The 27,750-nt window shown below is 36.6% G+C and overlaps 4 pseudogenes; all 4 read left to right on the top strand.

Annotated features, from left to right (window-relative positions):
- Positions 1-22,055: 22,055 nt before the first annotated feature.
- LOC148268781 (5S ribosomal RNA) lies at positions 22,056-22,174 on the top strand (annotated as a pseudogene).
- A 206-nt stretch (positions 22,175-22,380) lies between these two features.
- On the top strand, positions 22,381-22,499 carry LOC148268780 (5S ribosomal RNA; annotated as a pseudogene).
- Positions 22,500-22,705: 206 nt separating this feature from the next.
- Positions 22,706-22,824, top strand: LOC148268779 (5S ribosomal RNA; annotated as a pseudogene).
- Positions 22,825-23,030: 206 nt separating this feature from the next.
- LOC148268778 (5S ribosomal RNA) lies at positions 23,031-23,149 on the top strand (annotated as a pseudogene).
- Positions 23,150-27,750: the final 4,601 nt, after the last annotated feature.

Below are 27,750 nucleotides of genomic sequence, written 5' to 3'. Positions count from 1 at the left end.
ATTTGGGAACTTGGATACCTTGTAAAATTAAAAAAAGTAGTGATTTGAAGTCCAAAAATGACTAGGGGAACCCATCTGCATGGGTGGGCAGGGTTGTGTGCGGTTTGGGCTGTGGGCCTTACAGGCTAGGCCAAGGGCCACGAAGTTGGGGTGGTTGGACTATGCGGGGTTGCTGCCCATGCTTGGGTTGCGCGCACACAAGGGGGTGGGGTGTGAAACCCTTCTTTGGTGTGCATGTGTAAGGCAACGCACAGGTTATGCAATCCCAATGCATAGGCTGGTACATGCAGGGCAGGTGGGGTGACTTGTCTACGCATGTTCACAGGCTATGTGTGCGGCCGATGCCTGATGCTCTTGGGTGCAGACAGAGGTGGAGGTGGCAACTATTGTGCGGGTGCCCATAGTGTTGGGAAGTATGGGTCATGTGCTGATATGTGTGGGAACCATCTGTTGCGCCGATAGAGGCCTACCCATGTGTAGACTACGGGAACCCACACCCATACCTTTTTTGGGCTTTTCCTTGCACTGAGATTTGTGGGTTGAGTTTTTCTTTGGCTATTAGGTCCAACAACTTCCAATTTTCCCCTCTCTTTGGATGTCGCCTTTTCTGGGACCAAGTTCCTAGTGTATTCGAGTCTAATTTACTGTCTAAAACTTGTACTAGTTTATTTTTATCATTGTCTATCCGGGATTGTTTATGGATTATGTCCAAGAATTTCATCTTTGCTTAGCCTTTTCTTTCTTTTGGAAGTCTCATGGACGTCCTATTTTCTATAAGTATTTTCCATAGTGATTTTCACATCAATAAATCCCTTAGAACCAAAATATAGGATGAGTTTTTATACAACCAAGTCCAATGATGGGTCATTGAATAGATATACACAAAAGTTACTTAATTAAAAAAATATTTTTCCTCAAAGCGCGCACAAAATAAGAACTCGTAAATATTCTAGGGATCCAAGGATCGAGGTAAGCTTAAAGGGGCAACACTGCGTGCGATTCATCACTATCATCATCTGGGAGGTCCCAACATAGAAAGGGTGAGTTTGATGAAATTCAGTAAGAAAAACAGTATTTAAACTACACTACTAAGGTCTAAAGAGTTAATAGTCTTGACATGAACCTTCTTACCCAATGAATGACGTGCCTTGGAGATCTGTCGCAGAGTGAGGTAGACTTAGATATTTAGAAAAATATTTATTCTTTAGGGAAAATCTTTTAAATATATCAAAAAGAGCAATAATCCATAGGATATGCAAAATCATGTTTTTAGTTAAAACTAACTTAAACAACAATGCAAATTGACGAAGAAACACAACATAAGAAACAACCACATGTTTACATCTTTTACTATTCTTCACATTGAGCCTTTTCGACATATATCTATTAAGGGTAGAGGGAATTCCCAACTACCACTTTGAATGACACCATTTCCTTTTATATCAGCGTGTTATGGTATGTCAAGCCTTAGGACGTTATAGTGTGGCATACAATTATAAGGGTTGGATCAATGACGACGGCCGTATATCGTCATTGTGGCCTCTACCTATGGCTCGTTGAATTCACTCTCATAAGAGGGAATGCTCGTCATTCACAGGAAGTAGTTCACCTACAGATTCAGATTCAAAAATAGAAACAGAACAAAAACAAAAACAGAAACCCCTCAGAGATAACAGCCTTACAGATTTTTAATCATTTTCCTTTTTCTCACTTTGTATTAACCCGTAATCCACATATACTAAACTTGTAGGTTCCTTTTACTTACCTTGATACAAGACCCATCGCACACAATTCAAAAAAATATATAAAGATCAACATAACGTAATGTAATGGTACATCAGTCATATTCGATGTCACATGCTTTCACAATCAAGTAAAAGAGCAAACAATATCATGCATCATAAGTACTCAATTAATTAATCAAAAAAGAGCACATAGAGGTTTAAGCAGAAATACAAGATCCCTTACCAATTTTTGGCGAGTAACCGAACTTCTAGAAATGAGTTGGAAGGGTACTTTGCATCTAGGACTCCCTCGGTGACTCCTACGAGCTTCTTCCTTGATTTTTCTCTCTAGAACTTCACTTTTTCTCTCAATATTTTTAATTTTTCTCTCTAAAAAATGGACATAAGAAGAAGAATAAATGGAATTAGATGAAAAGGGAGGGAGAGGGACCTATATTTATAGAGTTAGAGGGCCGTTGGATGTGCAATAAATGGCACAAATCCAATTGTCCAAATAGAAGCAAGGGAGGGGTTGCCAATGGTTGGACCCACATGGTAGGGGAGGCCATGCCCTACTAGCACACAACACTATGCAAGCACTCGCGTGCGGGCATGCCTGGCTCGCGATCATAGGAGTTTTCCCACATGTTCGGGGATTTTTCCCCCGTTTAGGGATTTTTCCCCTGTAATGACCCAGATTTCCTTTAGACAAATTTTTACTATTTTTTTTTTTTGGATATTTAAGCCTGTATATGTATGCAAAAATATGTAATAGGTTAAGGACTAAGTTTCAAGTCAAACAAAGCGAAAATGATGAAATTAGGGTAAAAGGAACCCCTAAAAAAGAGAACTTTCTCCCAAGAATGAAATTTAGTTCTCTAGGCCTAGCAACGCTTCTTGGGACTAGAACAACATTATAGAAGGTAAGAAGACACTTTGGGAATATGAGAGAGTAATTGGATTAACAAACAGGAGAGAAATCTCCCATATGAGGGAGGAAATCCCCCGAGAAGTCCTAATTGGCCCTTTGGACTTGATTTGTGTCCTGAGATCAAAATACATAGAATTGGAGAATCAAATTTGGCTAAAAACTAGCTAAGATATTAAGGCAAAAGTGTTGGGAAAATGAAAAATGTCCCTAGAAGCAAATTTAGCATATATGAGGTCAAATCGTGAGGGATGCACATGAGGGAGAATTTTGAACTTTTAGGATTGTTTGGGCCATAAGTGGGCTAGATGGACTTGGACAAAGCTTAAACAAAAACCATGTGATAACTATCTACTTGAGGAACATGTGGAGAATAAGTTTTCCTAAAACGATAAAGAATGGAGCAAGTTATGGAGTTTTGAAGTAAGGGTATAGGCATGGGCCTAGCTTTGTGCGTGGTTTAGACATTTGGGGACTTATGTGGACCTTAGATGGGCCAAATATGGTCATTGTGAGCCCAAATTCGGTCCTTAAGTACCTGAAATCATGACGGGCTAGTAAAAGCAAAATGGGTCAGAAAAGCATTTTTAAGGTTAGATATTACGCACAAGAATGTTGGAACTCTGCCAAATTTATTAGAGAATAAGCTTAGAAATTAAGCCAAGACTCTGCTAGCGTTAAAGTAACATGTCCTATAAGGTATGCAGTTTCAAGTTTCTTTTCAAAGAAGTCAATTTACTTATCATGAGGATATTTTTTAGTGTAAAGTAATGATAATTCTAAGGGGAGATGCTGCCAAAAGTTTGTTAAGAAATTGAGAAAAATATAAAGGGAGACTTTGTTGAGTGGAAAGAGAAAATTGAAGTATTTTTAGGGGAGACTCTATTAGGATAGACAAAGCTTAAATTGATTACATCATACTCGAGGTAAGTGGATATTGCGATTACATGGCCTAAGTAGTTTTCAAGTGTTTCATCAGTGTTTTATATGTATTTTCATATATAAAGTGCAAGTGTTTTATGAAAGTGCTATTATGTTTTGAGTCTTATTTTGCCCATGTATTTTGGAAAGTGATTCTGATAAGTGTACATCACTCATTATTGAGGCGAGTCATTCTGAAAGCACCTGCATGATGATAGGCTTCAGTGTCCACCTACATAACCGTTCCCTTTACGAGTGTAGTAGAAAAGTGATAAGTGCGAACTCATACATAACCGTTCTGTTTTCGGGTGTATGAGAAAGTGTTAAGTATTAAATGTGTGTCTAAGCATATATGGCAGTAGGAGGATGTGAATGGCCCTCCATAACTCTGATGTAGTAGAGCTCATTGTACAGCGTAGCGAAGTGTATCTATTCTCTGATTCTAAGACATGTGTCTCGTTGTACAATGTGGTGCACTGTACCTACTGAGTGATCTGGTACATGTGAAAGTATAACACATTGTACAATGCAACAATGTGTTTTTTGAATCATGATTCTGATTTAAGTTTTCGATTGTGCATTTTTGTCAATGAAAGTGAATATGTTTTCAAGAAAAGTATATAAAATATATATCTTTTGGTTTATGTGACAGCTATATATATTACATGCATTAGTTGTGTTATCATAATATCTGTTTACCAGGATAATGTATCTCACTCTCCCATCAATTTTAGATAATGAGGATTCCACTGCAAAATAGTATGTGATACGAAAGGGAAGTTGAGAAGTTAGAGATTAGGTTACCAGTTTGTACTTTTGAATTGTAAAGAAAAAAAATTTTAGAGCCTCATATTGTATTGTAGTTGATGCACATTATTTAATGGATGTATCGCTTCTGCGTACTCTGTGTATTAATAAAAGTTAATTTTTGTTATTTAATTAAGTGAAAAGTGTAAGTGTGCTCCAGACACGCCCCAGAAGAAGAGGGGCCGGCTGTGATAAGGCTGTATTAGAGCACAGTTCTAGGATACATCCCTTAAATACAAGGTTTAGGGTTACATGGAACCTAGAAAGTATAGTGGACTTGAGCCTTGAGAGTTAAAGGAGTTGTCCTCACGAAAGAAATTACCAAGTGAGAGAAATGTATGCCTTTATGGTTAGAGGTTGAACAAAACTTGATATGTTGAGAGATAAAAGATTATGAATAAACATCCTATTAATAGTATTGAGGTCAGACATTGTTATGACTTAGAAGAATGAATGTTACAGATCTTAAGATCATGTGAATAACACATTTGTTTTGGAGGATATGAGTTATTTTTGTTGATCAAAGAAAGACTAGCTATTAAGAAAGAATATTGTTACCCCATTACTAAGGACTAGTTTAAACTATGAAAGTGAACAACACTACAACTACTAAGGATTACTGTCTCATTAAAGTAGAGAATAAGTCGAGAACCTAAGAGAAGGTATATTATCACCCATTTGAGAATTATAAGCAAACCATATTCCTAAAAGTAGTTTCTTAAACAAAGTGAAATGATATCCTTGAACCTTCGAGAAGAGAATAACAAGTATTATTAGAGAACAACAACCAGTAGTGGGACAACTATCTGGACATGTTTCCCATTTCTAAGTTGAAGTAAATGATTAGATATAACTCAAGATCTTACCTAACTTGGCCTCCTATTTTCCTCAGATATCCTGAGTAGATACAAACAAATGAATAAGGTAAAATAGGAGAGACCACCCTAGAAACTAAATAACTAGTCATGCCCTCTAGAAGTGATCATTTGAAATCTTTGGGAGTTCATAATACTTAATCTTAGACATATAAAATCAATTATCAAGTGTAATCAATCTTAATGAGACATTTGGTGGACCCCACTATTGAAGGATCCTAATACATCCTGGTAATAAAGAAATCCATACATAAAGACCTTAAAAGAACCTGATCAATGATTATCACTCATACTAGATAAACTTGAGGTTAATAGCATACTATGATACTAAGTGTAGACCAATTCTTAATAAATCCACATCTATTTTTAGAAGTCAGAAAAGTGATGATCCACTTTGGACGTGTGAATCTTATAAAACTGTAAGTCTAAGAGCAAGTTTCCAAAAGAAATCATGGAGACATGATGAAAACTTAACAAACTTGGACCGAGAGAATAGGCCTTGATAAGTTCATGATCCATACGACTTAATTAGAAAGAGTAAGTTGTTTGGATATCAAATCATGTAGGAAGGAGAAAAGGTCTTGATTTAAGAGAATATTGAACAATTTTCCATAAGATTAATTTTAGGGAGTCATAAAAAATACACTTTATTTAGGGTTCTCAATATCTTAGGAAACTATAAAATATAGAAATGATGTTGAGGTCTTGTAGAAGTAAAGAGCCATATTCATTGCGGGAAGTTCTATACTATAAAGGACAAAGACCTTATGAGCACTTGATCAATTATCGAGGTATTATTTATAGACCACCCCAGAACTTACTAAGTGTAAGGATAGTAATATAGACCTTTATGAGAAGTTATGTAAGGTGAAATAATTTGACGAGATTCAGAGGTGACTTCCTAATGATTGTACCATTATTTCGGGAGTTTGAAAAGAATTAACAAACTTGGGAGCATTTATGAACCACTAGAGAATATAAGCATGAGATTGGACTTCCAAGATAGGTTAGGGAGTTAGGATTCTATTGCTCAGAGATAAATGACTATTATCTTTAAGGTGAATAGAGAATTGCAATAGAGTTCCATAAGCTACATATAATGGAGATATCCATTTTACAACTACTTGGGGGGACAATGTTACAAGACTTAGTGACATTGTCGGCAACCTATGGGTCAGAAATAGATAGTGAAGAACTAGTTAAGATACATTTTTAAAAATGATTTCATAAGTTGTCATTGAATAAGTCAGCATTGAGAAGAGGGAAACCATAGAGATCAACAATCTATTGAGAAGAAGATCAAGGATTTAAGCTTATTGTGTCCCTTGAGTAGTTAAATTTTGAGGACCAAATTCTTTTTTAAGGGGGGGAGGATGTAATGACCCATATTTCCTATAGACAAATTTCTCATGTTTTGTATGTCTATTTAAGCATGTATATGTATGTAAAGAGATGTAATAAGGTTAAGGATTAAGTTTTAAGTCAAATGGAGCGAAGATATTGAAATTAGGGTAAAAGGAACCCCTCAAAAAGAAAACTTTCTCTCAAGGAGGAAACTGAGTTCTCTAGGCCTAGGAATGCTTCTTAGGACTAGAACAACAATGTAGAAGGTAAGAATATGCTTCAGGAATATGAGAGAATAATTGTATTAACAATCAGAAGAGAAATCTCCCACGTGAGGGAGGAAATCCCCTAAGAAGTCCTAGTTGATCCTTTGGGCTTGATTTCTATTCCAAGACCAAAATGCATAGAATTTGAGACTCAAATTTGGTTGAAGACTAGCAAAAATATTAAGGTAAAAGTGTGTGGAAAATGCAAAATGTCTATACAAGCAAATTTAGGAGATATGAGGTCAAACCATGAGGGATGCACATGAAGAATAGTTTTGACCTTTTAGGATTTTTTAGGCCATAAGTGGGCTAAATGGACTTGGACAAAGCCTAAACCAAAATCATGTGATAGTGGCCTGCTTGAGGAACATGTGGAGAACAAGTTTGTCAAAAACGATTAAGCATTGAGCAAGTTATGGAGTTTTGAAATAAGGGTATAGGCATGGGCCTAACTTTGTGCGCGATTTAGACCTTTTGGGCTTAGGTGGACCTTAGATTATGAAATGTGGTTGTTTTGAGCCTAAATTTGATTCATAAGTATTTGAAACAACGGTGAGAAAGTGAAGATAAAATGGGTTGGAAACTCATAAGAATCGAGGGAGTTATGGCTATTTGAAATGAAGGCATGTGCATGGAGTGCAGTTTTTGGCCTTATGGGTTTAATTGGGCCTAAGGCGGTCCAAAACATATCAAATTGAGCCTAAATTTGGTATGGAAGCTCCTGGAATTGGATAAGACGTAGGAGGAATCTGGATAAGACTAGAATTCTCTAAAATTACTACTTAAAGGCTAAGGAAAGAAAGAGATCAGAATAAGGATGAAACTTGAGTAGGTTTAAATGGTCAATCACGTTTTGCCACCCCTCACATGCTTATCAACTTGCATGGACATCCCTCCCCCATATATAAGGCTGTGGAAGAAGGGAAAAGAATTCTAGAGTTAAGAGAAAGCAAAGTTAGAGAGAGAAAGAAGAGAGAGAAAGAGAAGAAAAAAAGAGGAAAATGTAAGAAAACCAATAAAAGTGAGGGAAGTTGATGGAATTTGGGAATTTTTTCTAGAGCAAAGTTTACCCAAATTGTGAGAGAAAGAGAGAGGAAGCAAGAAGGAAAGGAGAAAAATAAAGAAAAAAGAGAAAAGGAGAGCGAAATCTCACAACCAACCAAAGGAGAACACACAAGCTTAAGGTGAGTTTTCTCTTTCATTTTAAAGGCATTTCTCTTAAAATTTTGAGGATGATTTTTTAGTGATATGAGTAGTATTTTTTAGGTTAGATATTGCACAACAACATCCTGGAACTCTGTCGGATTTTCAATAGAATAAGCTTAGGAATTTAGTCAAAACTCTACAGCTGTTAAAGCAACATGTCCTATAAGGTGTGTAGTTTAAAGTTTCTTTTCAAGGGAATTAATTTACCTATCATGCGGATATTTCAGTAAGAAATTAAGGAAAATATAAGGGGAGAATTTGCTCGAGTGAAAAGAAAAAATTGAAGTATTTTTAAGGGAAGACTCTGACGGAGTGACTAGAGAAATTTGAGGAAAATATAAGGGGAGACTTTGTCAGAATAGACGACACTTAAATTGATTGTATCAGACTCGAGGTAAGTGGATATTGTGATTACATGGCCTAAGTAGTTTTTAAGTGTTTCATCAGTGTTTTATATGTATTTTCATATATAAACTGCAAGTGTTTTGTGAATGTGCTATTATGTTTTCAGTGTTATTTTGCCTATGTGTTTTGGAAAATGGTTTTGATAAGTGTACATCACTCGTTATCGAGGCGAGCCATTCTGAAAGCACCTGCATGACACTAGGCTTCAGTGTCCCCCTACATAACTATTCCATTTTCGAGTGTAGTGGGAAAGTGATAACTATGAACCCATGCATAATCGTTATGTTATTGGGTATATGGGGAAGTGTTAAGTGTTGAATGTGCGCTTAAACATGTATGGCAGTAAGAAGATGTGAATGGCCCTCCATAACAGTGATGTAGTGGAGCTCATTGTACAGTGTAGCAAAGTGCATATATTCTCTGATTCTACGACATCAATCTCGTTGTACAATGTGGTGCACTATGCCTGCTAAGTGATCTGGTACATGTGAGAGTGTAGCACATTGTACAATGTAGCAATGTATTTTCTGAATCGTGATTCTGATTTCAGTTTTCAATTGTGCATCTTTTTCAGTGAAAGTGAATTTGTTTTTTGAGAAAGGTATATTAGATATATATGTTTTGATGTGTGTGAAAGCTATATATATTGTATGTATTAATTGTGTTGTCATAATATCTGCTTTACTAGGATAGTGTATCTCACTCCCCATTCATTTTTAGATAATGAGGATTTTGCTACAGAATAGTATGTGATATGAAAAAGAAGTTGAGAAGCTATATATCAAGTTACTAATTTGTACTTTTGAATTGTAAGAAAAAAATAATTTTAGAGTCTCGTATTGTATTGTAGTTGATGTACATTATTCATGGGATGTAACGCTTTTGCATACTTCGTATATTAATGAAAGTTAATTTTTGTTATTTAATTAAGTAAAAAGTGTAAGTGTGCTCCAGACATGCCCTAGAAGAATATGGGGTGGGTTGGCTGTGACATCCCCTGTCTTTTATCTTTTCCAATTTTTCACCATTTTTATCTCATTATTTCCTGAAAATGCTTCAAAAATACTATGTACATGTATTTAAATTTCTAAATTACGAGTTAGTTTTAAAAGCAGGCATTTATAAAAAACATACGTAAAAATTTTAAATAAAAACTTAAATTGTCTTAAGGCCCAAATAGAGTTTTCAACACCATGTATAAGCGCATAGGCCTCGAGATATTATAGGGAACATGTTCTCTCGCGCATCATGTGTGTGTGAGTACAAGTGTTCGATCAGGCAGCACTACACAAAATGCTGAGCATGCCAGTCCTTTCCCTCGCACGCGCACAAGCTTCTTGGTGAGCGAATAAGCTTGGCAAGCTGCGTGCGTGCACACATGGTGACATACGCCCACACACACACTCGTTGTAGGCCCCCTCAGCATGCTATCGTGAGGAACATGTCCCTCATACACCATCGTGGCACAGCCATAACTTGTGACCAATTTTGGCACCTTAGTGCCCAAAACCCATCCGGAAACCCACTTTTAGAGTTTCAATCTACATTATTCCAATATTTCAATCCTTCTTCAAACATGCATGATGGGTTTCAAATCCACCAAAAATAAAATCCTAATTATCCAATAAAATAAATCTGTAGTAGGGATAACCAAGGTCAAATCCATAGAGAATTAGAAACTGAATATTTCCCTTTAACGAATGAAAGTAACAATGAGGGGTTTTTTAGGATTAAATATTAATCTAAAAAGGCAAAATATAAAATAAGAATAGAATGGAACAATTAACAAAACTTCTATATGCAAGTTAGAGAATAGATCAACTATAAGAAAGATTCTTAGTTAATGAACTAGCTAGCTTTAGTGACATAATTGATCATAGATGTAAAGATTTGTTTTATTTGAAATATAGTAAACGAGTTACAGTTGTCAGAAACATTCTGACCACCAGTCATTCCTTATTCCTAAACCAACCAATAAATGTTCGTTAGTTAGTTCTTCATTGACAAACAGTCCTGGTAACATCCATGTGATTTAATCTATCAATCGCCTTGAGAGTTAGAAGAACCTTATTCAGGGTGCCTAATTTTTCTGTGTGAATTAGTCAGCTAGATTACTTACCTCCTCAGTTCGACACTGATTGCTACTAGGAATTGGAATCGCTCAAACAATTACGAATTTGAGTGGTTTGGCTAGCTGCTTGTACTTTCTACACGCGTTTGACGGGCCCTATTCAAACATATTCAAAACAGCAACTATATATAGGTATAAGAAGTAAATGAATACCAATATTAAAAATAAAATGTAGATTAAAGTAATTCGATCTCACAAGTACATCATTAGAGTTTACTAAATCTGTCAACTAGGAAAAGAAAACAAATAGGCCACTCATGGTGGACTTTAATACAAAAGAGTTTCTTGAATGGTTAAGAGAGGAAAAAAGAGAATGAAGGGAAGGTGTGAAATCTGCAGAGGCCACCATCACTAGCATTGGGAAGAAGAAGGATCATCTTTCTGCTTGGCAGCCATGATTTTTATAGCAAAAGGGTGCTAAGGTTTCTTTTTTTGTTAATTAAGATCTTTTTCCTCGATTTCGGCTCATCCCTTGCTTTACAAAATAATCTTCCCATGATTTTTGCCCTCAGATCTTGATTGGGAGGATATCTATTTTAGATTCAAAAATCCCACCTTTTCCTTTAAGTAGTCTATAAATCGTGACACACGCCTTGGGCAAGGTTTATTTTAGTTATGTGCGGGGCCCTTGAGCTTATATGCTGCCTTGGCTGCGAGTTGTGCTCAATGGTTGTGTTTATCCCTTCCTACTGAGATGTAAGCCTTGGGCAAGGCTTGTGTGTGTGGGCCAAAGTCTACTGCTGTTGTGGGGTCTAAGCCTTGCCCAAGGCTTAAACCATGACAGATTGTTGTCCTACAGTTCTTACTCATTTTTCTGCTATTCTGTCATATTTTAAGCTTTGTCTCCTATTTTACGCTAAATTGGATAAAATAACTTAATTAGATAACAAGTAATTTTTTTTAAACACATAAAAGTAGATGACGAGGATGTTGTTTTTTCAACTATCAAACTCTCCACACTTATCTTGTGCTTGCCCTCAAGGACTACACAGTCCATACCACTAATCTTCATCTCTTCACCTTTGACTCACCTAATTCCAATCATTCTATCAGAACTCGTGTGTTATACCTCATCCCTCAAGTCACAAAAATAACCATCAACTAATAATTTGCAGGTTTGAGTTTCAGGGAACCACATCAATGAATCACTACTTTAACTAGTATCCAAACACGACATGAGAGAAAATTGTAAATTTTATCACACAAAAAGTTTCATTAAGAGGAATAGCCAATACCCAGTAGAACAACCACCAATCCTGTCCAAATACAAGGATTTCATTCAATTGGTTCATGTTAAAATAGAAAATTTATTTATGGCTAATCTTTTTTGCTTGAAATATCACTAACCTTTTGACGCAAGGACAAACATTTGTGATGAATGTACCCGGTTACTCAGTTAATAGTGATTTCGAGTATTAGGAGTGTGTTTTATGTTCAATCTCACATTTTTATCCCAAACATGTTGACGATAGTTAGTGCGTTTTACGTTCCATCTCACCCATCACATGTTAGTCGATTTGTTCTATGCATCCAAACCTTAGTTCTTTTTTTTTTAAATATGTGTAGTCCTAGACATGAACGATAGAATTCTAGGCATATAAATCTAGACAAGTTGTAGTAGGGTTCTTTATAAGTATTGACATTCACTCAAAAATGAGAGAAAATTAAATTTTTAAATAGACAATCTCCAAACAAGTTATGCTTAAAATATACGATCAAATATAACTATTCAAAGTGTGAAGAGATGAAAACAAGCTGCAGTTCCTAGAATATGGTTATAAGTGCAATTCAATTTTTAAAATATCACAATTAAGTTTGTTTAAATATAATAGAGATAGATGTGAAGATTGGAACCAAAAATTGTTTGAGGTGCATGTATAGTGTGGCAAAAATTAGGCGAGGTCCAAATACCTATAATGAGATGCTAAAAAGAAAAACTAGCTACCTAAGATGCATAATGCATAATGCATGACATAGGAGGGTATGGGGAGTTTCGAATCAACTCCTAAAACCCATTCAACGTATACAATAACGAAACTATAATCGCCTAGAATGACCATTCCCTCTAATTGAATCTACAATCCTAAAAAGAAAGAAAAAACAAAGACTAGGGAAATAAACAAGGAAAAGAAAAATGTATAGACTTTTCGATAAGTTGATCCCTGTTCCTTAGCTCAATAAGACTTTTGAAGACTCATCCTTCTCGAAGAACTTGAAGAAGCTAATTTTAGCAAAAATGCTAGAAAGAAAAAAAGTCAAAACTTTAAAGAATTCTATCAAATTTGTAACACCCCGTCCATCACTGTGCTAAAATGATTTAGAAACTCTACTTATTCGGACCTTTGGCCGCCTTAAACTTAAATAATTTACGCTATTTAATATTTTTCATGATTTGTAATTTTGATTTATTTTTATTTTATTAATTTTTATGTTATTTTATTTTAAATTCTTTTACGTATTTTAAATTATTTTATTTTATCTTTAAATTAAAGGAAAATTAGAAAAAAAAATAAAAAAATGGCAAAATGGAAAAAAAAACTGCCAGCGGAAAAAATCCCGTGAGAGGGCAGTTTGTCTACGTGGGTGCTGGCCATTGTGCACGTGTGCATGCGTGCACAGTGGTCGCAAGGAACGCGTACAGTGTGCATGTCCCATCCGCACGCTAGCATGTGCGGGATGTGCCCACAATAGGCACGTCCCCTCCGTACACTAACATGTGCGGGACGTGCGCATAGTGTGCAGGTCCTGTCCGCACGAACGCATGCACGCACGAGACATGTGCATAATGCGCATGTCCCATCCGCGCACAGGGCTCGTGGTCAAAACCTACGCACGGGTCCTGTCGCGCGAAAGCAAGCCATCTGTGCGTCACTTTGCGCACGGATTAGCGTCGCACACTGTGCGCGTGTCGTCCGTGCAGCAGGCCTACACGTGCGACAGAAGGCCTGTGCAGCTACAGCGTGTCGGTTGGAGCACTGCCACCTCGAGCAGTGCACCGCCACTACCTTGGGCAGTGTGCTGCCGTCGCTGGTGGAAGAAACCCTCCTCCCTCGTTTTTTATGCCAAAAATCTTTTTCTCCTTTCTCTTCACAGAATTTTGCCACTTAGCGTGAATCCAATGGTTCTAAAATTCTATAAATTGCCATTCCCTTTCCTTTCTTCTCCACACTTTAATTTCTTCTATTTTTCAAAGGTTTAGAGAGAGAGAGAGAAAGATAGTAAATTAGTGATAGAAGAAGAGAAAGAAAGGAAAATGGTGAAGAAGAAAACATTAAGATTTCAGTAAGGAATCTAGTATTACTTTTGACATCTTAAGGAGTATTTTTAGATAAGAAAATTTAATATAATTGTTATTTTGTCTGTTTTGCATGCCTCTATTTTCAAATGAGTCAAATTGTTCTGATTTCCAAGTGTGCTATGTGATTTACAAACACTTGATGAATTTGTATGTAATATATATAATATGTAATTAGTAACAAAAAAAAATGTATAAAAGAAAAGAAAAAGAGAAAAGTGGAATGAAGCCTATATGGTTCGAAGTATATCTATATTGACATACATATTGCATCAAGTATCTCGTTAGGCTTTTTATCTTTGAGGGGTATCTGTTCCCTTTACCCTTCGGGGTATCTGTTTTCTCGTCCCATATCTAGTCTAGAAAGACGTAAGAGGACCACTTCCAGTGGATAACAGCGTGCCCTTTGACAAGAGTGATATTGCATTATCTGTAGGAGTCACCCGTGGCTAAATAATGTTGCGACTATAAATATCTGTTAGGGTCACTATGGTTGGCGCGGTGTGGTCATAGATCGTACCATGGTTTGGCCAACCGGAAGTGGGCCTAAGCAAATTGTCGTATCTGTATATGAAGTGGTCATTCCACTTGGATAGTTGGTAATCTGTATCTGCCCTTAGAGATGAAAATTTGTAACGACTTCGCGAAGCATGATATGAAAAATCTGTGCATTTTATGATTTATTTGATTTTCTCTATTATTTGGCATGATGTATATTTGATTTTCTGTGCTAACATACCATTTTCGTATTCAAAAAAATAGTTTTTATAATGGTGAGTTAGGTAAACGAGGAAGCTAAACGGTAAGATAAAATAATAAACTTTTGAAATCTTATGACGTTAATTTAATACAGTTTTCCTTACTGAGTATTTGGAACTCGCTTTTTTTGTACCCCTCCCCCAGATGAGTAAAAAAATAAGGAGCCGCAGGCAGACCTACCTTTGGAAGTCTATGAAGATCTCGTAGATCCACAAGTCTGAGTGCATGACTGTTCCCACACTTTGATGAATTCAAGTAGCATAATGAAAGAAATGGCCCTTATGTTTTGTATTTTGTAGCCATTTCTAGTCTCAGTTTATGTATGTATTTGGAACATTATATATATTTATAAGGGATTTATTAAGGTTCGATTCTGCTGCATAAATTTTATCATGCACTTGTTATTCTAAATCTGTATCTGACACCCATTTGCCTTAATTAGCACTTGGGATGTCACAAAATTGATTGTCAAATGTATTTTTTTACATCCTACGGGCAAAGATCTATTTATAATATTTGTCGGGCAATCTAGATGAGTACAAAATTTTCAAATAATTTAATAAAATAATACCCTAGATAAAATTCTATCTAAATCTAGGATAAATATATAATATAATAATTATTCTATCCTGAATAAATTAATTAAATAATCCTAAGGGATAGAATTATAATAAAATAATAATTAAAATAATCTAATATTTATCCCACGTGAATTCCATGTAAATCACATGTGGAAATTAATTTAGGCATGTGGGATTTTAATTTAAAACATGGGTAATTTAAAAAATGGGTTCTAAAGCCTTTTAAAATTTAAAATAATAAAATAATTTAAATATTTAAAAAGGGAAAAGGGGCCCGGTTGGGTTACCTAGATGGGTCAGGATGGCTGGTCCGTACGGGCTGCATGGGAAAAGGCCCGTGGGAGTCACTGGCTGATAGGCTTGAGCTGAATTGGCCGTCTGCGAGCCCGTCTACGTGGGGTGCGCACGTTCGGCCCCTTGGGACTATGCGCATGGGATCAGTTCTATGTAGGTCTAGAGGAGCGGGGGCATGGGCGCTCCCGGGCACTCGTGCGCCTAGACCGTACGGGCACACATGCATGTTCATGGGTCGTGCGGGCTGGGCTGCATGTTCAGCACACATGTGGGCCTCCTTAGTCACATGTGGCCCTCCAGGTCCCTGGGTCGAGAAAGTTGTTTGTCTCCTGTTCTCTTGCATAGTATAAAGTTACCTTGATTGCTTCACTGCGAGACCTTGGAACACCGGTGGATGAGTTGACCAATTATCCTGTACATGCATTGCCACACATGTGTATCCTACAAGTACCTAAACCTAAACTATATTTGGGCCTTCTTCTTGGGTCGAGATGTTTAGGCCAAGCCATTCTTTAACAGTAAGGCTTATTACCCTTTAGGTTTTTTTCGCCTTCTGGTGCTATTTCTTCCTAGGCCGGGAACTCTGTTTGATGGATTTGACCTCGCTATTTGATACTCAGTTGGGAATAGAGTAGCTTGTAGTATTGTTACCTCGCAATTATTTTCTTTTATTTCTCGGAAGCTCATCAATACTTACTCGCTTCTTGCACTCCTTTGGTTTAGGTGCGATTTTAGCAGATATCGTGTTAATGTAGAATGTCTCTCCCCCCATACTTAAACTACACATTGTCCCTAATGTGATGCAAAAAATGAGTAATGAAATAAAAAAAATATGAAGGGATAGATTAACTCCCCTAGTTACTTGACTTGGAGGTGGGACAAACTGGGAAGCAGGATCTGGTCTTAGGGCTAGGGCTGCTCTTTAAAGCATGAGCTACTAACTGGGCTAGCTTCATAACTTTATGCAACTTGATGGCCATCTCGATGTAAGTTGTGGGAGTATCCATCTTATATAATTTCAGCAAAACCACTTCTAAGGTGAGAGATTGTTGTGCGATGGAGGCTTAACATAATCCGTATTGGTAACAAGTTAGGCAAGGCTTATGTGAATGCTCCATACTGAAAACCTAGTGGATTTATTTGTGGCTTCTCCATTGGTGAGCTGCAAGTGAAAAATAATTCCAGTCATAATAAAGATGATGAAAAATAAAATAAAATATCACGAATGAATAAAAAAACAATTTAAAAAATAAACTAAAATTCAAAATAAAAACATAAAAAATCTAAATGGGTTGCCTCTATTAAGTGTCCTTGTTTAATGTCCTAGGCCAGACATTGTTAGTTTTTTAAGCACTTTAGTCAGTTTATCTTCTTATACCCTGCTTAGTTCGTTATAACTTATCACTAGAAGGGTCTCCTATCCTCCCAAGAACATATATTTTAAATGTTCGAGCCGTGGTTTGAGCTCCAGTTTTGGTGCCTGCAAAACAGAAGGTAGAAGTTTTGTATTAGAAATAACAAGGTCAACATACGAAGCATTGCTCCTTTGGGGTTTAAATGCCTCTAATTTGAACACCATATCTTGTAGATTCGTTTTAGCAATAAGAGCCTCATCTAAAATTTTTAAGCTGTCCACATCAAAATCATCATAAAGCACAATATTCAACTTATCATCATGGCTTGAATCAAAATATTTTTGACTTAGAGGGTCAACAGTATCCACTCCATACACATAAGATACATCACTAGGATACTTCATATCATCATAAACATTAAATTCTACCATTTCTCTATCAAATTCCATGGTGAGTGTATCATCCTGCACATCGATCTTCATCTTGGCCGTATTAAGGAAAGGTCTTTTGAGCAAAATATTAGAGGGGTTAGATGATTTATCATCTTCTCTATCTAACATATAAAAATCAGTAGGAAAAATGAGATTAACTTTGAGAATCACATCCTCTAAAACTCCTTTAGGATAAATAACTAATCTATCAGCTAGCTAAATTATAAAACCCGTTTCTTTTAAAGGACCAATATTTAACCTTGAATAAATAAACAAAGGCATGACATTTAGTGATGCTCTTAAATTACACATGGCTTTCTTCATTTCTGAAGTGGCTATCTTGTAAGAAATAGGAAAAATACCTTGGTCCTTGCATTTGGGAGGTAGTTTCTCTAAATTATAGCTTAAATATTTCCCCACACTTACCTTTTCATTGCAACTTAGCCTTTTCTTGTTGATGCACAACTCCTTTAAAAACTTGGCATATCAAGGTACCTGCTTAATTACATTGAGTAAATGAATGTTTATCTTAATTTTGCGAAAACTTTCTAGGATCTCCTTATCTTCTTTTTCTTTCCTTAATTGTGCAAATCTTTGTGGAAATGGTGGAGGGATTATGAACGATGCTGACTGGTCAGAATTTGGCTCAACTCTATTGATCTTATCATCAACAACTACTTCTGGTTCTGTGTTTTTCTGTAAGCCTTGCCTAAGTCTTAACTAATTGGAATTTTCCAACAACTCCTTACCACTTCTCAACATGATAGCACTTATATTTTTCTTTGGATTAACCTCAGTTTAAGATCGCAGTTTGCCTTGGAATTCTAGCTTACTCATAAATGTTGCTAGTTGTCTAACTTGGGTTTCCAAATTTTAGATAATAGCTTTAGTTTCTCGTTGGAACTGCTGAGTTTCCTGTCGGAATTGTTGAGTGTTAGTAGCCAAGGATTTAACTATTTTCTCAAGGGATGTACCTTGTTTTAAAGGTGCTGGTTATTGTTGTGGAGGTGGTTTTGGCTAGTATTATTGGAAATTTTGTTACCTTCCTCCATAGCCAAAGTTAGGATGATCCCTCCATCCCGGGTTATAAGTGTTGGGATAGGGGTCATATCTCTCTTGCTGGTTGTGGAATCCTATAATTGTATTAATTTGTTGTTGGTCATCATCTTCAAGTGTATGACACATATTTATAAGATATCTAGGATGCGCATAAATTCCACAAACTCTAACTTGTTGTGTATACCTACAACCATATTTTGCACCAAAGTAGTTAGTTGTGAATTTTGAGATTGATAAATGAAATACTTACCCCATTGACCCTTCTTGGGGTACCTCGCATGTTCTCAAACTGCTATGAAGTGGCAGCCATGATTTCTATCAATTCTCTAGCTTGTCGAGGTTTTTTATTCATTATGGTACCACCATTAGCTGCATTTAACATTCTTCTTTCTGTAGGCAGTAGTCCTTCATAAAAATAATGAATGACGGATTGTTCTGATATGTCATGCTATGGGCAACTTGCGCATAACTACTTGAACCTTTCCCAATAATCATGGAGAATCTCTGAATCTTTTGGTTAAATCCCACATATTTCCCTCCTTATTCCAACAGCTTTGGAGGCAGAAAAAAAATATGCTTAGAAACATTTTTACCATATTAGTCCAAGTAGTAATTAAACCAGGAGTTAAATAAAATAACCAATCTTTAGTTGCATCATCCAAAAAAAGGGGAACGCTCTCAATTGTATTTGTTCTTCAAAGACTCCTTGCGACTTCATGCTTCAGCACACAATATAGAATTCCTTTAGATGCTTGGGTAGGTCTTCATTCTCCAATCCTTAAAACCTTGACAACAAATGAATTAACTAAGATTTTAGCTCATATGCAGCTTTTAAGGGTGGACAAGTGATGCAAAGGAGCTGCTGGTTGATAGGCGGTGCTGCAACTTCCCTCAAAGTGTGTTCCCCCACCAGTTGCTTTATTTCTGCTTCTGTTTTAGCAGTTGTATTTTTTTATGCAAAAACCGTGTTCTGTTGACATATTTTCCTCTTCAGCTTGGTTCGTTTCCTTATGCCCTTGGTGGTTTTCTCAATTTTAGGATCTTAAAGAATAGGTTTTCCAGGATCAGAATTGGTCATAAAAAAAAAAGAATCAATAAATCTCAACTCTCTGGCAACGGTGCCAAAATTTAATGGGTGTCGAATCCACATAAAATAACATCTTGATTATCCTATAAAACAAATCTGTAGTAGGGGTAAGCAGGGTCGAATCCACAGGGAATTGGAAACTGAATATTTTCCTTGACCAACAAATGAAACGTAACAATGGGGGGTTATAGGATTAAATATTTCTAAAAAGAAAAATATAAAATAAGAATAGAATGGAATAATTAACAAAACTTCTGTCTACAAGTTAGATTAGATAATAGATCAATTATAAAAAAGATTCCTAGTTAACGAAATAGCTAGCTCCAGTAACATAATTGATCTTAGATGTAAAAAATTATTTTATTTGAAATATAACAAACCAGTTATAGTTATCAGAAATGTTTTGACCACTAATCTTTCCTTATTCCTAAACTAACTAAGAAACATTCGTTAGTTGGTTCTTCATTATCAAACAGTCTTGGGAACATCCACATAATTTAATTTGTCAACAATCTTGAGAGCTAGAAGAACTTGATTCAGGTTTTCAATTTCATCCATGTGAATCGGTCAACAAAATTACTTACCTCCTCATTGCGATACTAATTCCTATTAGGTGTTGGAACCGCTCAAACAATTATGAATTTGAGTGGTTCAGGTAGCTGCTTGTAGCTTCTACACGCGTTCAACGGACCCCGTTCAAACATATTCAAAATAGCAAATATATATAGGTACAGGAAGTAAATGAAAACCAATATTCAAATAAAATATGGATGAAAGCAATTCAATCTCACAAATACATCACTCGAGTTTACTAAATCTGTCAAGTAAGAAAGAAAGCAAATTAGTCGTTCATGATGGACTTTAATATAAAAGAGTTTCTTGAATGATTAAGAGAGGAAGAAGAAGAATGAAGGGAAGGTGCGAAATTTACAGAGTTTGCTGTTAGTGGCAGTAGAAAGAAGAAAGATCATCCTTTCTTTGGTAGCTGCGATTTTTATAGCAAAAGGGGGCTAGGATTTCTTTTTTCGTTCATTAAGATCTTTTTTCTTGATTTCGGCTCATCCCTAGCTTTCCAAAATAATCTTCCAATGATTTTCGTCCCTCAAATCTTGGCTAGGAGGATATCTTTTCAGATTAAAAAAGTTTATCTTTTCCATCAAGTAGTATGCAGATCACAACACAAGCATTGGGCAAGGTTTGTTTCTATTACGTGCAGGGCCTTGAACTTCTATGTTGCCTTGGCTGGGAGTTATGTCCAAAGGATTAGTTGTGTTTATCCCTTCTTGCTGAGATGTAAGACTTGGGCAAGGCTTGTGTGTGTGGGCTAAAGTCTGCTGCTGTTGTGGGGTCTAAGCCTTACATAAGGCTTAAACTGTGACAAATGGTTGTCCTGCAGTTCTTGCTCTTTTTTTTACTATTTTTTCATATTTTAAGCTCTGTCTCCTATCCTGCGCCAAGATGGAAAAAATAACTTAATTAGATAGCAAGCAATTTAGTTTAAACACATAAAAGTAGATGACAAGGATCTTAATTTTTCACACTATCAATGCATATTTACTTTGGCATTCAACATTCAAAATCACTTCAAAAACTTTATCAAATATTTGACAAAAACTGAACTAAATTAGTGATTGATCTCATGCATGAAACAATCCAAAACTAAAGAATGAATTATGATTTTTTGTCAGTTTAAAAGTATAGAAAGCTCATTAGAAAGGTGAGAAGAAACGTTAAAACCCTTACCTCTTATTGTCAAGTTTTCAAGTTCCAAATAAATGATGAAACTCTGAGGTTTCTGAGGAGAAAAACAACTATTAGTGGCTGTCCAAGAAGATTTCAAAATGTTTTTTACATTTTGAGGAAGAATGAAGGTTTAAGGGTAAAGTTCTTAACACCCTAAGTAAGGAAAAAAGTCGAGAATGAGGGCTAGGAAGTTTATCATGCAGTTAAGAGAGAATGGCATGACTTCATAGTGGAGGAGGAAAAAGACTTGAAGCTCTTAAACATTCTCTCAAACTCTTGGTCAAGTGAAGAAGAACAAGAAAAAAAGAGAAGAAAATGGAGAATAAAATGAAGAAGAGAGAGAGATATTTGGGTTTAAATACCTAATGAGATATGCATGTGATCTGTCAGATCACATGCAATCTTTCTTGGCCGATTGACAGACATGTCATGGTGTGCATGGACACCGTGTGGTAACCGTGCCAGCATGGTGCAATGGCACCTCACACGATCACTGCAGTGGGAAAATCTTGACTCCTGTGTGCACATTCGACATTGTTTTGCATTTGCACCAGCTTGTGGGCGCGCAAGCATGCCGGCTCACATGTCTACGCGCATCCCTGCGAGCAATTTCCTACGAAAGTCTTCGTGTTGCACTGATTTTTTTACAGATGGGACATTCAACATTACACGCAATTGAAACTATGGTCCGCTGATTTATTCACAAATGTGAGTCAAGGCGTTGGGGCATTTTACTTGATATTAGAACGAGAAACAAAGGTGCAGTGTGCACGTATAAGGAAACAAATGACGAGAGGGGGGGAGAAGGAGAATGAGTGTATGTATTTGCCACGCAAAATTAAAGGGGTGCGATCATACCAGAACTAATGCACCGGATCCCATCAGAACTCCACAATTAAGTTTGCTTGGGTGAGAGTAGTACTATGATGGGTGACCTACTGGGAAGTCCTCATGTTGCACCCAATTTTTTACAGATGGGATGTTCGATGTTACACACGACTGGAACTATGATTTGCCGGTTTATTCGCAAATATGAGTCAAGGCGCCTGAGCATTTTACTTGAGATTAGAATGAGAAGCAGAAGTGTAGTGTGCACGCACAAGGAAACAAATGACGGGATGGGGGAAGGAAAGAGAAGGAGTGTATGTACTTGCAGCACGAAATGAAACAGGTGCGATCATACCAGCACTAATGCACCGGATCCCATCAGAACTTCGCAGTTAAGTGTGCTTGGGTGAGAGTAGTACTAGGATGCGTGACCTCCTAGGAAGTCCTCGTATTGCATCCATTTCTTTACAGATTGAGTGTTCGACATTACGCGCGACTGGAACTATGGTCTGCTGGTTTATTCGTAAATGTGAGTCAAGGCACTGGGACATTTTACTTGATATTAAAATGAGAAGCAGAGGTGCAGTATGCACGCACAAGAAAACAAATGACGGGATGGGGAAGGGAATAAGAAGGAATGTATGTATTTTCAGCGCAGAATAAAATGAGTGTAATCATACCAGTACTAATGCATCGGATCCTATCAGAACTTCACAGTTAAGTGTGCTTAGGCGAGAGTAGTACTAGCATGGGTGACCTCCTAGGAAGTTCTCGTGTTGCACCCATTTTTTTGCAGATGGGGCATTCGACGTTACGCGCGACTGGAACTATGGTCCGCTAGTTTATTCGCAAATGTGAGTTAAGGCACCTAAAAATTTTACTTGATATTAGAACGAGAAACAGACGTGCAGTGTGCACGCATAAGGAAACAAATGACGAGAGGGGGGAGGAAAGGAGAAGGAGTGTACGTATTTGCAGAGCGAAATTAAGAGGGTGCGATCATACCAGCACTAATGCACCGGATCCCATTAGAACTCCGTAATTAAATGTGTTTGGGTGAGAGTAGTACTACGATTAGTGACCTCCTGGGAAGTCTTCGTGTTGCACTAATTTTTTTGCAGATGGGGCGTTTGACGTTACGCGTGATTGGAACTATGGTCCGCTGGTTTATTTGCAAATGTGAGTCAAGACACTGGGACATTTTACTTGATATTAGAACGAGAAGCAGAGGTGCAGTGTGCACGCACAAGAAAATAAATGACGGGAGGGGAGGGGGGAAAGGAGAAGGAATGTATGTATTTGCAGCGCAGAATGTTGCCCGTGGGACATGTTTTCCCTTTTTTTGTTTTGTTTTTCCCTTTGTTCGTTTTGTTTTTCCCTTTGTTCTTTTTAAAATTTAAATATCTTTTTATTATTAATAATAATAATTAAAACGATGCATACAAAATTTTTGAACTGTAAAATTTAAACTTGAATTTAAAATACAAATAATTCAAGTTAAACAAGTCCAGTGGTGTCACATAATACATGGCAATTGATGGCCAGATCTTTGGCCAAAGCAATCTTTAAAATCGATTTCCTCTCTTCCTTCTTCTCTTTCATTTCATTCAAAAGCAAAATTCACTATAAAATAGAGAGAACAAAAAGTGCTAGTAAGATAAAACTTGAGAAAGTTGAGTGTGAGTGCAAGCTATTACCGAAGGGGAAACTTGGTGCGAATAGTGAAGGCATCCTCCTTTGAATTTGATCTTGGTGAATTCCTCTTAATGTGATCCTAAACAACCCAGAATTAGTTCCAAAGATGCAATCTTGTCTCAATAAGGGACACCCAGAATAGGAAAGTAATTTCAACTCTGAACGCTTTTTTAATTGGGATTATTCCAAGAGATGGGCTAAATTTGTCAAAGTCAGAAGGCTTAAGGCCCAAGTAGCATTAATGGGCTTAAATAATTATAAAAAAGCCTATGCTCGAGTAAGGAGGCCCACACATGTGCCTAACGTGCGGCCTAGTCTGCACGACCCATGAACATGCAAGCGTGCCTGCACAGACCGCGTGCATGAGCACCCAGGAGCGCCCACACACGCAGCCCTCTAGGCCCACTTGGAACTAACCGTGCACGCACAAGCCCAAGGGGCTGAATGCACACATCCTTCGTGGACAGGCTTGCAGACGGCCCAAGTCAACTAGCCCATGACTCTCGCGGGCCTTCTCCCGCACAAACTGGCCGACCCTCTTTTTCACTTTTTAAATTATTTAATATTTATTTTAAAATATTTTAAAAAGGCTCGGGACCAACTTTTCAAAATATCTATGTGTTAAAATTAATTTTCACATATGTTTTAAATAGATTTCATATGGGATAAATATGGATTTAAATTAATAATTATTTTAATATAAGTCTATCCCTTATTATTAATTAATTAATTAATTTGGGATAAAACAACTATTTTTATTATGTAATTATCCTAGATTAAGATAAAATTTTATCTAGGTTATTATTTTATTAATTATCTCAAGATTTTGTTCTCATCTAGATTGTCTGGGAAAGGCTATAAATTATTTTCCCCTAGGATATAAATACAACCTTGGAGAATAAATTTGAGAGAATTCTTGAGAGCTTCGGCTTTTCTTCTTTTAGCATTTTTGCTAAATTTAGTTTCTTCAAGTTCTTCGAGAAGCAGGAGTCTTCAGAAGTCTTGTTGAGCCAAGAAGCGGGGATCAACTTATTGATAAGTCCGTGGCGTTTCTCCTTTCCTTGTTTTATTTTCCTAGTCTTTGTTTTTACTTTTCTTTAGGATTGTAGATTAAATTATAGAGAGGGGTTTAATTTTAGGTAGTTATTGTTTTGGTATTACATATGTTGAGTGGCTTTCAGGAGTTATTTCATCTTCCCCGTACCCTCCTGCGTCATTTGGTATAAGAGTTTTGGCTCCTAGAAACCCAAATCTATCTTTATTTACTTTAGTATTTTGTTCTTAAATTAACATTCAAATTTATTTGATTGTTAATTCGTGTTGCATTCTACTTGAATTCATATATATCCATTCAATTCAAGTAGTTCGTGTTATTATTCTAAAAAATAATTATATATCAAAAAAACCAAAAATACTCCAGTTGCACCCTATAAGGCCATTAACACATTGTTTGCATTTTGCATCACAAAAGTAGAATAGTCGTCTAATTGGTGATCGAAAATCCTTTGAGAAATCAAAGGCAAAGTACGTTGCATAACTGGTGTGAACAAAAACTTTTGTTTTCATTCCGCACACTATCCACATTTAATTTTTAAATTATATTTTTGTAATCTGCATTAGTGTTGCATAAAGAAACTTGGCCGGTCGTAGATCGTAGCCAACAAATTAGGGGTATTATAGGAAGATGCACCTATCGATTATATTCATCGAGATTAATTGGATCCCTACGCATCAGTCCAAATTGTTGTTCTTTATGATCTGCGTTTCATTCTTTATTTTATAATTTTTTCATTATATAATTAAGCGACTGATTGTTACTAGCTACTTAACAAACAAAGGACACCATTCCTTTTATTTATGCTTGTTCCTGAGCTTGAGTAGAAATTAGAATTCTTTAGGGTTCCTTGTTGTGTCATAAGGACTAACGTGCAGACCTGATTCAAGTAATTCTGATTCTAAATGCTCAACTCGATAGACAAAGCTGTCAATAAAGGGATTGCGAGGTAAGCACGAGGGAAGGTGAGGGAGAGAATGTATTCTTTTCACTAACTTTTCTTGTAGGTACTACACTATGTCTCAATCCATTGAAGATTCTCCACTTGGGAGTAATGTTCTTGTATCTGAAGAGCTCTCAACGTGCAAGTTAGGAGTGAAGAAAATGAGTAGAGGGAGAACATTTTTCACATGCGATGTTTTGTCAATGATAAGGTATATGGAATGATCATTGACAGTGGTAGCTATGCTAATGTGGCAACCGCTCTATTCATGGAAAGAGTAGGGTTGACATGCATTAAGGATCCAAATCCCTACTGGTTACAGTGGTTGAATGAGTGTGGTGAAACCCAAATTATCGAGCAAGTTATAGTAATGTTCTCCATTAAAAAATATAATGACGAGGTATGTTGTGATATTGTACCTATGCATGTTAGTCATCTGATATTTGGAAGACCTTGGCAGTTTGATAGAGAGGTACAACATTACGGTTGCACCAATCGATATTCATTGTGAAATGATGGTTTAAATCATGTCCTTACACCAAGAGGCACATGAAGAGCTGGTCAAAATTAAATGGTCCTTTGATGAATACTCAAAAAGGGTATAAGAGAGAAAGAAGGCTGCAGAGAAAGTCAATGGCCCATCGACATAAAGTATGCCCAACAGATAGCTAAAGATGGTCCATTGCAAGAAAAACAAAGAGAGAAAACAAGGGAGTTTCCTGAAGATAAGGACAGAATGTTAAGGAATATCCCTTATAAATAAGGAAGTTCGATTGTACTTCTAGGGAGATTCATTTTGACCTTAACCACTCTTTGTAAAGTCATACTATTTTTCTTTTATAGATAATTACCATGACAAGTGGGTTACAAAGATTTGATCCAAATCCCGGAGGAATTATGAATCAAGTCATGACATGCATCAACAATAAAGCAAACATGTCAGGGAGGTATAACGTGTTTCTTAATGTAATCACTAATCGTTTCCCTTGTGATGAAGGCCCAAATTCAAGGATGAATCTTTTCGAAGAATGGAGGATGATATGATCCTAAACAACGCAGAATTAGTTTTAAAGATGCAATCTTGTATCAATGAGGGACGCCCAAAATAGAAAAGTAATTTCATACCTGAAGCTTTAGTAATTTGGATTATTCTAAGAGATGGGCCAAGTTTATCCAAGGCAGAAGGCGTAAGGTCCAAGTATGATTAATGGGCTTGAAGAATTGTAAGAAAGCCCATGCCCGAGTGAAGAGGCCCACTCATGCGCTGAACATGCGGCCCAGCTCACACAGCCCACGAACATGCGGCCCAGCTTGCACGACCCACGAACATGCACACGTGCCTACATGGATCGAATGCACAAGTGCTTGGGAGGGCCCATGCCTCGGCTCTCTAGGCTTGCACAAAACCAACCACGCACACGCAGGCTCAAGGGGCCGAACGCGCGCACCATGCACGAATGGGCCCGCGAATGGCCCAACTAGCCCAAGCCCACCAACTCGTGACTCTTGCAGGCCTTCTCCTGCATAACTCGCTCAAACCGGCTTGCCCAACCCATCCGGGGAGCCCAAACTGGCTGGCACTCTTTTTTCCTTTTTAAATTATTTAATATTTATTTTAAAATCTTTTAAAAATGCTTGGGATCCACTTTTCAAAATACCCATGTGTTAAAATTAATTTTCACATGTATTTTAAATGGATTTCATATGGGATAAATATGTATTTAAATTAATTATTATTTTAATATAAGTCTATTTCTTAGGATTAATTTATTTATTTATTTTGGATAGAATAATTATTTTTATTATGTAATTATCTTAAATTAAGATAGAATTTTATCTAGATTATTATTTTATTAATTATTTCAAGATTTTGTATTCATTAAAATTGATGGAGAAAGGCTATAAATATGCCTTTGCCCCTAGGATGTAAACACAATCTTTGAGAATAAATTTGAGAGAATTCTTGAGAGTTTCAGTTTTCTTCTTTTAGCATTTCTGCTAAATTTAGCTTCTTCAAGT

This window comes from Carica papaya, chromosome 2 (assembly GCF_054855325.1).
Source record: "Carica papaya isolate Zhongbai chromosome 2, ASM5485532v1, whole genome shotgun sequence".
Lineage (NCBI taxonomy): Eukaryota > Viridiplantae > Streptophyta > Magnoliopsida > Brassicales > Caricaceae > Carica > Carica papaya.
Note: the sequence above shows the minus strand (reverse complement) of the source record. Positions and strands in the feature narration are given on the sequence as shown.